The following is a 9,222-nucleotide window of genomic DNA, read 5'->3' on the forward strand; positions in this document are numbered from 1 at the left end:
TTTCAGAATAAGAGTCATTATATGTCCAGAGCCAATCACTTCTGCACATAAGGCCTGCTGGTGAATGACGCAGCAGTAATGCAGACATTTTGGAAAGTCTGGGTCAGCTTTACAGTGAGTGATGAAACCTGTTTGTCTATTGATCATAGCAGGAGTCCCATCTGCAGTCACTGCTACCAGCTTTTCTAATTGTACCTTTTTCTGCACAAAAACTCCTTCACCGTGTTATACATTTCAACTCCTCTTGTAGTTGTCTGTTAGGGCAGATGTGTCAGGAGTTCTCCTCTTGTGGAAACCAAAAGCTATGCTGTACTGTTGCCGTCCACAGACTCATCACACTGGACGTTAACCACCTGCACTTTGCAAGATCCCGGTCCAGCTAATTGGCCAAGTTATCAGACATAGCTGACACTCATCTAGACATTGTAGTGGAAATTGAATGAGTTCTATTGTTCTCATCCTTAGGGACAGTGATAGCAATTATCATCATTGCTTGAATTTTTTTCATGCTATATGCAAAAGTCTTTGTCCCTTAAGGCAACAGATTACAGCCCCCCCCCCAAGCTGCTGTCGTATTAACAATAGCTTGGAGCTCCAGAATGGACAAGAAAAAACGACGAGAATGGCTCGAGCAGGGCGTTGCTCACGGGGCGGTCGCTCGTGCCATGCGGTCGCACGTGCTCGGGCCCGCTAAATGCTACTTGTAGCTTTAATTATTATTATTATTCTACCGGAAGAGTCGCCTTTTTGAGGCCTTTAACATACCCCAAAACTCACCAAATTTGGCACACACATCAGGAGTCGCGAAAAATTTCGTATTTTATAGGAGATTGGCATGGGCGCACAAAAACGGCTCGATAGCGCCACCTACAGTGACTTTTGTCCCGACGCCCCGCATACGCTTTAACGTACAAGCTTGAATTTTACAGGGCATGTTCTTCAGATGGAGACCTACAAAAAAGTCTGAAAGGACCCACCTGTCACTCGCACAGGAAGTCTGATATATTGAGGTCAATATGTCATTTTTGCTTCATTTTGGACATTTGCAGGCCTCGCTCTAGAACGAACTCCTCCTAGAGATTTTGGAGTAATGACTCCAAACTTTGGTTTTGTAAACTAAGCACATGTCCGATGTTAAATTGCGAAGCTTTTAAGTTTTTACGGATGTTTGTGACCGTGGCGGCGCGTCGAAAATGGAGGTCATATTGAAAACACGCCATGAAAAGAAAAATGGCCATTACTCAGCCATGCAAAATCCAATCTGATCCAAAATTGATATGCATGATTGTAGTCTGACCCTGACCACATCAGAAGTGGAAAAATCCAGAACAGGTGTAGCGCCACCTGCTGGCAAAAGGAAATGACATGTTTTACTTGGAGCATCACTGCTCAAAGTAGGATGAGCCGACACACCTCAAAATGATGTCCACCTGTTGAAAAGCCATTGAAGTTTACTCTGATAAAAAGCCATAACTTTCAATGCGGGGGTGTGGTCGTGACAGAGCGGTGAAGTTGGGCGTCTCGCCATGCACACAAAAGTTGCTCTCACGTGCACATTCCTTGTCCAATCTCACTGAAATTCAATAGAGGTGATGAGGCTTTCATTCTGAACCAATGGATATGACAATCTTGGACGAACTCCATAGCGCCACCTAGATATTGACAAATACATTTTATGTCACATTCTGACCTATCTTTTCTCTTTGCTTTGTCCGACATTCATAAAATTACAACAGGAGATACTCATAAGGGTCTTCTCTCATCGTCTAAAGTTTCATGGGTGTACACCTGACGGTGCCTGCGCAAGCCACCACCAAACAGGAAGTGGTTGATTGCGTTGCAGTCAGATAATTAAAAATTCATAAAAAATCAGCCGTTTGTATCACGAGGCTGAGATTTCAGAATGAGATGCCTCATAAATATTTCCAACTTAGATATACAGCACTTGCATGGGTGAACAAAAACGGCTCAATAGCGCCACCTACCATGTTTGTTTTTGAGAGCCCCGCCATGTTCTTTAACATACAAGCTTGATTTTTACAGGACATGTTCATCAGATGAAAACCTACAAAAAAGTCTCTTGGTACCAAGCTGTCAGTTGCACAGGAAGTCTGCTATATTGGTGTCAATATGTCATTTTTGGTGTATTTTGGTCATTTGCAAGCCTCGTTCTAGAACGAACTCCTCCTAAAGATTTTTGAACAATGACTCCAAACTTTGGTTTTGTAAACTAAACACATGTCCAATATTAAATTGCGAAGCTTTTAAGTTTTTACGGTTGTTTGTGACCGTGGCGGCGCGTCAAAATTTGAGGTCGTTTCGAAATCACGCCATGAAAAGAAAAATGGCCATTACTCAGCCATAAATAATCTAATCTGATCCAAATTTGTTGTGCATGATTGTAGTCTGACTTTGAACACATCTGCAGTCGAAAAATCCGAAACAGGAAACAGGAAATGACATGTTTTACTTGGAGCATCACTGCTCCAAGTAGGATGAGCCGACACACCTCAAAATGACGTCCACCTGTTGAAAAACCATTGAAGTTTACTCTGATAAAAAGCCATAACTTTCAATGCGGGGTGTGGTCTTGACAGAGCGGCAAAGTTGGGCGTCTCGCCATGCAGACAAATGTTGCTCTCATGTGCACATTCCTTGTCCAATCTCACTGAATTTCAATGGATATGATGAAGCTTCCATTCTGAACCCATGGATATGACAACTTTGGACGAGCTCTATAGCGCCACCTAGTTATTGCATGGGGCACATTGTGCCCTGTATTTTCTCTGTGCTTTGTCCGATGTGCATGAAATTAAAACTGGAGATACTCAGAAGGGTCCTCTCTCATCATCTCAAGTTTCATGGCTGCACATCTGACGGTGTCTGCGTAAGGCACTGCCAAACAGGAAGTGGTCGATTCCGTTGCAGTCATATAATCAAGCTTTATAGGAAATCAGCCGTTTGTCTCAGGAAGCTGAGATTTCAGAATTAGATGCGTCCTACAAAGCTCCACGTTTGAAAAGCAGCACTATACGTACGAGAAACATTTAACCACCTTAATCACCCTATTGTGCTAAAAGCAAATTTTGGGACATTTTGACTCAAGCAAATATTTTTATCATAACTTCTGTTTAGTTTATCAGCACCAAAATAAAAAATATTTACATTTATAAAATGAACTGGTCAACTCTAGGATTTTATTTATTCAATCTTACATCCTCAAGCTTTTCATCAGTCTCCCCTGCTGCAGGAGTGGAGTTAGCCCCCCCCCAACCCCCGGCTGTGTGCTCACATGTAAATTAGCCAGGAGTGGCAGACAGAAAGTAGAACAGTTAGAAAGCCTAGTTCAACCCTAAAATACAGCATTTTCCTTTGTTTTGTTTGTCTTTTATACATCCTTAGCACTAATCATTGCTTTTTTATTCATCCAAAATACAATTAACTTTATATTTTATCTTTTTTTTTTTTTTTTACAAACAAAACATATGAATGTGCTCCAAAACAAAACCCAGCCTCAGTACACTCCTACAGATGTAACATCAGACAGTAATCAGATTCACCATATTCATATTCACCATATTCAGCAGATATCTCCACCAATAGCACCTTAAAAATCCTGTGCTGTTTTGCTTTGCAGCTGAGGTTTTTTTTATGATTTTCACAATAGGAGTCATTATGTGTCCAGAGCCAATCACTTCTGCACATAAGGCCTACTGGTGAATGACGCAGCAGTAATGCAGACATTTTGGAAAGTCTGCGTCAGCTTTACAGCTTACAGTGAGTGATGAAACCTGTCTGCAGTCACTGCTACTGGCTTTTCTAATGGTACCTTTTTCTGCACAAAAACTCCTTCACCGTGTTATACATTTCAACTCCTCTTGTAGATGTCTGTTAGGGCAGATGTGTCAGGAGTTCTTCTCTTGTGGAAACCAAAGGCTATGCTGTACTGTTGCCGTCCACAGACTCATCACACTGGACGTAAACCCTCTGCACTTTGCAAGATCCCGGTCCAGCTAATTGGCCAAGTTATCAGACATAGCTGACACTCATCTAGACATTGTAGTGGAAATTGAATGAGTTCTATTGTTCTCATTCTTAGGAACAGTGATAGCAATTATCATCATTGCTTGTTTCTTAATCTGATAAAAACCTTCTTCTACTTGATGAGAAATTGAGCAGGTCTAAACGAGGCTTAGATTTAAGAATTTTTTTCATGCTATATGCATAAGTCTTTGTCCTTTAAGGAAACAGATTACAGTCCCCCCCCCCCCCCCCCCCCCCACAGGCTGCTGTCATATTAACATTATCTTGGAGCTCCAGAATGGACAAGAAAAAACAACGAGAATGGCTCGAGCAGGGCGTTGCTCACGGGGCGGTCGCTCGTGCCAGGCGGTGGCACGTGCTCGGGCCCGCTAAATGCTACTTGTAGCTTTAATTATTATTATTCTTTTTCTTCCGACGGAAGAGTCGCCTTTTTGAGGCCTTTAACATACCCCAAAACTCACCAAATTTGGCACACACATCAGGAGTCGCGAAAAATTTCGTATTTTACAGGAGATTGGCATGGGCGCACAAAAACGGCTCGACAGCGCCACCTACAGTGACATTTGTCCCGAGCCCCCGCATATGCTTTAACATACAAGCTTGATTTTTACAGGACATGTTCATCAGATGGAAACCTACAAAAAAGTCTCTTGGTACCAAGCTGTCAGTCGCACAGGAAGTCTGCTATATTGGTGTCAATATGTCATTTTTGCTCTATTTTGGACATTTGTAGGCCTCCTTCTAGAACGAACTCCTCCTAGAGATTTATGAATAATGACTCCAAACTTTGGTTTTGTAAACTAAACACATGTCCGATGTTAAATTGCAAAGCTTTTAAGTTTTTATGGATGTTTGTGACCATGGCGGCGCGTCAAAATTGGAGGTCGTTTCGAAAACACGCCATGAAAAGAAAAATGGCCATTACTCAGCCATGCATAATCCAATCTGATCCAAAATTGATGTGCATGATTGTAGTCTGACTCTGAACACATCTGCAGTGAAAAAATCTGGAAAAAGTGTAGCGCCACCTGCTGGCAAGAGGAAATGACATGTTTTACTTGGAGCATCACTGCTCCGAGTAGGATGAGCCGACACACCTGAAAATGACGTCCACCTGTTGAAAAGCCATTGAAGTTTACTCTGACAAAAAACCATAACTTTCAATGCGGGGGTGTGGTCGTGACAGAGCGGCAAAGTTGGGCATCTCGCTATGCACACAAAAGTTGCTCTCACGTGCACATTCCTTGTCCAATCTCACTGAAATTCAATGGATATGATGAAGCTTCTATTCTGAACCCATGGATATGACAATCTTGGACGAGCTCTATAGCGCCACCTAGTTATTGCATTGGGCACATTCTGCCCTGTATTTTCTCTTTGCTTTGTCCGATGTGCATGAAATTAAAACTGGAGATACTCAGAAGGGTCCTCTCTCATCATGTAAAGTTTCATGGGTGTACACCTGACGGTGCCTGTTTAACAGGAAGTGGTCGATTATGTGCACCCAAATAATAGAAATTTATTATAAATCAGCCGTTTGTCTCAGGAAGCTGAGATTTCAGAATTAGATGCCTTTAATAACCTCCAGCTTTGATATGTAACACTATAGGGTCTACGAGAAACTTCATCACTTGATTTTTTTAATGAAATTTTGGACTGAACAAAGATTTTTAGCATAAATTCTGTTTAGGTTATCAGCACCAAGAATTCAACTTTCATAGGCATTTATGTGCTACTGCTTCCTAAAAAAATTCAGAATGATTGAAGTTACAGGTGACATCTTAGAGAGCATTACATCCAAAAAGGTCCGAAAACGTCTTTTTAGGCAAAACTGCAAACACCTATTTTTTTGCATAACTTATCTTTCAAATATCAGCACAAAAAAATTAAAAACGGTAGGGATCTGTGTTTGCTGCCTTCCATATTTTTTTCAGACTTAAAAGTGTAACAGATGATTTATAAAAAATCCTTTTCATCCAAAAACCTGTGTTAAATCTGTCTAGACTCCAAACAAACATTTTTTTATGGTAACTTATGTTTCAACAATCGACACCAATTTTCACAGACCTAAAGCTGAACATGTCCCATAGCTCCCTGAATATTTTCATAGATATAAAATGAACTGGTCATTCTAACATCTGGCATTCTAACATCTAACATCTTACATGTCAAAGCCTCTCTCAGCCTGGCTCTGCTGAAGGAGTCGTGTTACAACCCCGCCCCCTCCTGCTGGGACCCCTGCTATGTAAATTGGCAAGCAGTGAACAGAGAGATGAGGAGTAAGAATGGTCATTACTCAGGCATGCATAATCCAAAGACAGCCAGTTAAACACTGAAAGACATATTTTTTCGGTATGTCTTTCATACATCTTTAGTATTAAAAACTCTCCAAGATGAATGTGCCTGACTCCACCTGCAGGTGGATCACAGACTTCCTGACGGACAGACAGCAGTATGTGAGGCTGGGGAAGCTCGTCTCAGATACTCGGACCACAAGCACCGGATCCCCCCAGGGCTGTGTCCTTTCACCCCTGTTACTCTCCCTGTACACAAACAGCTGCACAGCTGGTCACCTGTCTGTCAAACTCCTGAAGTTTGCTGACGACACCACACTCATCGGCCTCATCTCTGACGGAGATGAGTCGGCCTACAGGAGTGAAATAGCCAGGCTGGTGTCATAGTGCAGCGCTAACAACCTGGAGCTTAATGCTCTGAAGACAGTGGAGATGACAGTGGACTTCAGGAAGGCCCCAGCCCCCCTCCCCCCTGTCATCCTCTGTGACTCCCCGGTGACCTCTGTGGAGTCCTTCTGCTTCCTGGGAACCATCATCAGCCAGGACCTCAAGTGGGAGCAGAACATCAGCTCCATCACTAAGAAGGTCCAGCAGAGGATGTACTTCCTGAGGCAGCTGAAGAAGTTTCACCTCCCTGAAAAGATGCTGGTAGACGTTTACACCGCCATCATCGAATCCACCCTCACGTCCTCCATCACAGTCTGGTTCGCTGCGGCCACGGCCAGAGACAAGGCCAAGCTGCAACGCGTCATCCACTCAGCAGAGAAGGTGATCGGCTGCCACCTCCCGTCTCTCCAGGAGCTGCACATCTCCAGGACCTGGAGGCGGGCAGCCAGGATTGTAGCCAACCCCTCTCATCCAGGACATAATCTCTTTCGGCCCCTCCCTTCTGGCAAGAGGCTCCGGTCCATAAGGACCAGGACCTCGCGCCACAAGAACAGCTTCTTCCCCACTGCAGCCAGCCTGCTGAACAGAACCCCAACTCCCCCAGGTGACCCCCCCTCCCCCCCCGCCCACCAAAGGACTGTCGGTGCCACTTACAGGCCCCACCATCCCAGCCCATCTGTGCTCCCACTTTAATTCACCTTACTCTACTGTATATAGTGTGTTGTTGTTGTTAACTTAATTTTTAACTTATTCTTAATTGCACTATACACCAAGTCAAATTCCTCGTTTTGTAAAGTGCGCTCTACTGAACCTGGCAATAAAACTTTTTCTGATTCCTGATTCTGATTCTGATTCTATTAATCATTGTTTTTTATTCATTCAAAATGCAATTAAATCAATATTTTATCTTTTTTCTTTTCCTTTTTCTTTTTTTTTATCTCTTATATCCTTTTTTATAATCAATGTTTGAACTTCTTTTCCTTTCTATTGTCATGGTTTCAGTTTGTTGTCTTTTTTTTCGCTTTAGTTCTTGTTCTGTCTTGTTTGGTTCTGTTTCCTGTTTTATTTTGAAAGGTTTCCTGTCTTGTCATGTTTCTTGAGTTTTACTTCCTTTGGTCCCCATCTGCCCTAATCGTGTTCACCTGTGTCTTGTCTGCCCTGTCTGTATATAAGTCTTGTCTCTGCCTTCCTCCTGTGCTGGTCCATTAACTTCTGCTCATGTTGATCACGTCTTCTTGTCTGGCGTCCATGTCCCTTGCCATGCCACAGTAAGTTTTTGTTTTTAGTTTTGTCATCCTGCTCTGCAGCGCTTTTTGTTAGTTAAATAAACCCACTTGCCCTGAACCCGTTTGCCTCCCGTCTCTGCGCCTGGGTCCTACCTGCTCTCGAGCCTCCCCCCCACACGACATCTATACATCCAATGAAATTAAACTACAAATCAACAAACACAACTGATAACAAATGTCTCTAAAAAATGATGTGTATATTTGCAGAACCTTAAAAACACCAAACAAATAACAAATGCTTCCCAATTAAAGCACAAAAAATGGAACACAAAATGTAAAACCCAAGTTAGAAATTGCAATTTGAAAAAGATACTTTTTTCAGCAGCTTTTCAAAATCAATCACCAATTCTACTCTTCTGTGGATGAAACAAAGAACTCCAGAACAATGAAGCCATTTCTCTAAGTCTCTCTCACCTTCAGTTTTAAACAAGGTCTGTGAAAATCCACCATACATTGGTCACATGAACTCAGAGACCTGCTAAAAGTGCACAATTGTAAAAGCTCTTTTATATAGACAACTGTTTGTTTGCTTAGAGCTCTAAATATAAAAAAAAATGCTTTTCTATCACCTAGACACAGATGGAGAACCATATCAACTGGATTAATAACAGGGTGGCATGTTTAGACAACATGAAGCTGTCCATCACATTTTTGACCTAAACATGTAAACACATCCTTGGCTCTGCGGTTAGGAAATGGTATTTGGGAATCTCTTTATACCAGGAGCCAGCCTGGCCATTGGAACATCGCCACAGTGCCCATCCAGACTGGGACAGCAACGGGGTCCACTTCAGAGCCGTGAGCTGCTGTGTTTAACTCCAGCTGTCCCAGCAAGGGAGACAACTGCAGCAACATCCACTGACCAAGCTGACAAGCCCTGGCAGAAAAGATCCCCACAAGAAAAACACTGGCTCAGGCAGGCTGGTCAAAAAAAAATAGTTTTGCCATTGTCTTGCAGCTCGCAGATCAAGTGGTTTAGTTTTCCAGTAATGTCAGTCAAGAATGCAAGTTCAGATTCACAATGTTCATATTCACCATATTCAACAGACATCTCCTCCAATAGCACCTTAAAAATCCTGTGCTGTTTAGCTTTGCAGCTGAGGTTGTTTACGATTTTCAGAATAAGAGTCATTATATGTCCAGAGCCAATCACTTCTGCACATAAGGCCTGCTGGTGAATGACGCAGCAGTAATGCAGACATTTTGGAAAG

Source organism: Oryzias latipes, chromosome 5, assembly GCF_053564925.1.
Source record: "Oryzias latipes strain Hd-rR chromosome 5, Olatipes_Hd-rR_3.1".
Taxonomy (NCBI): Eukaryota; Metazoa; Chordata; class Actinopteri; order Beloniformes; family Adrianichthyidae; genus Oryzias; species Oryzias latipes.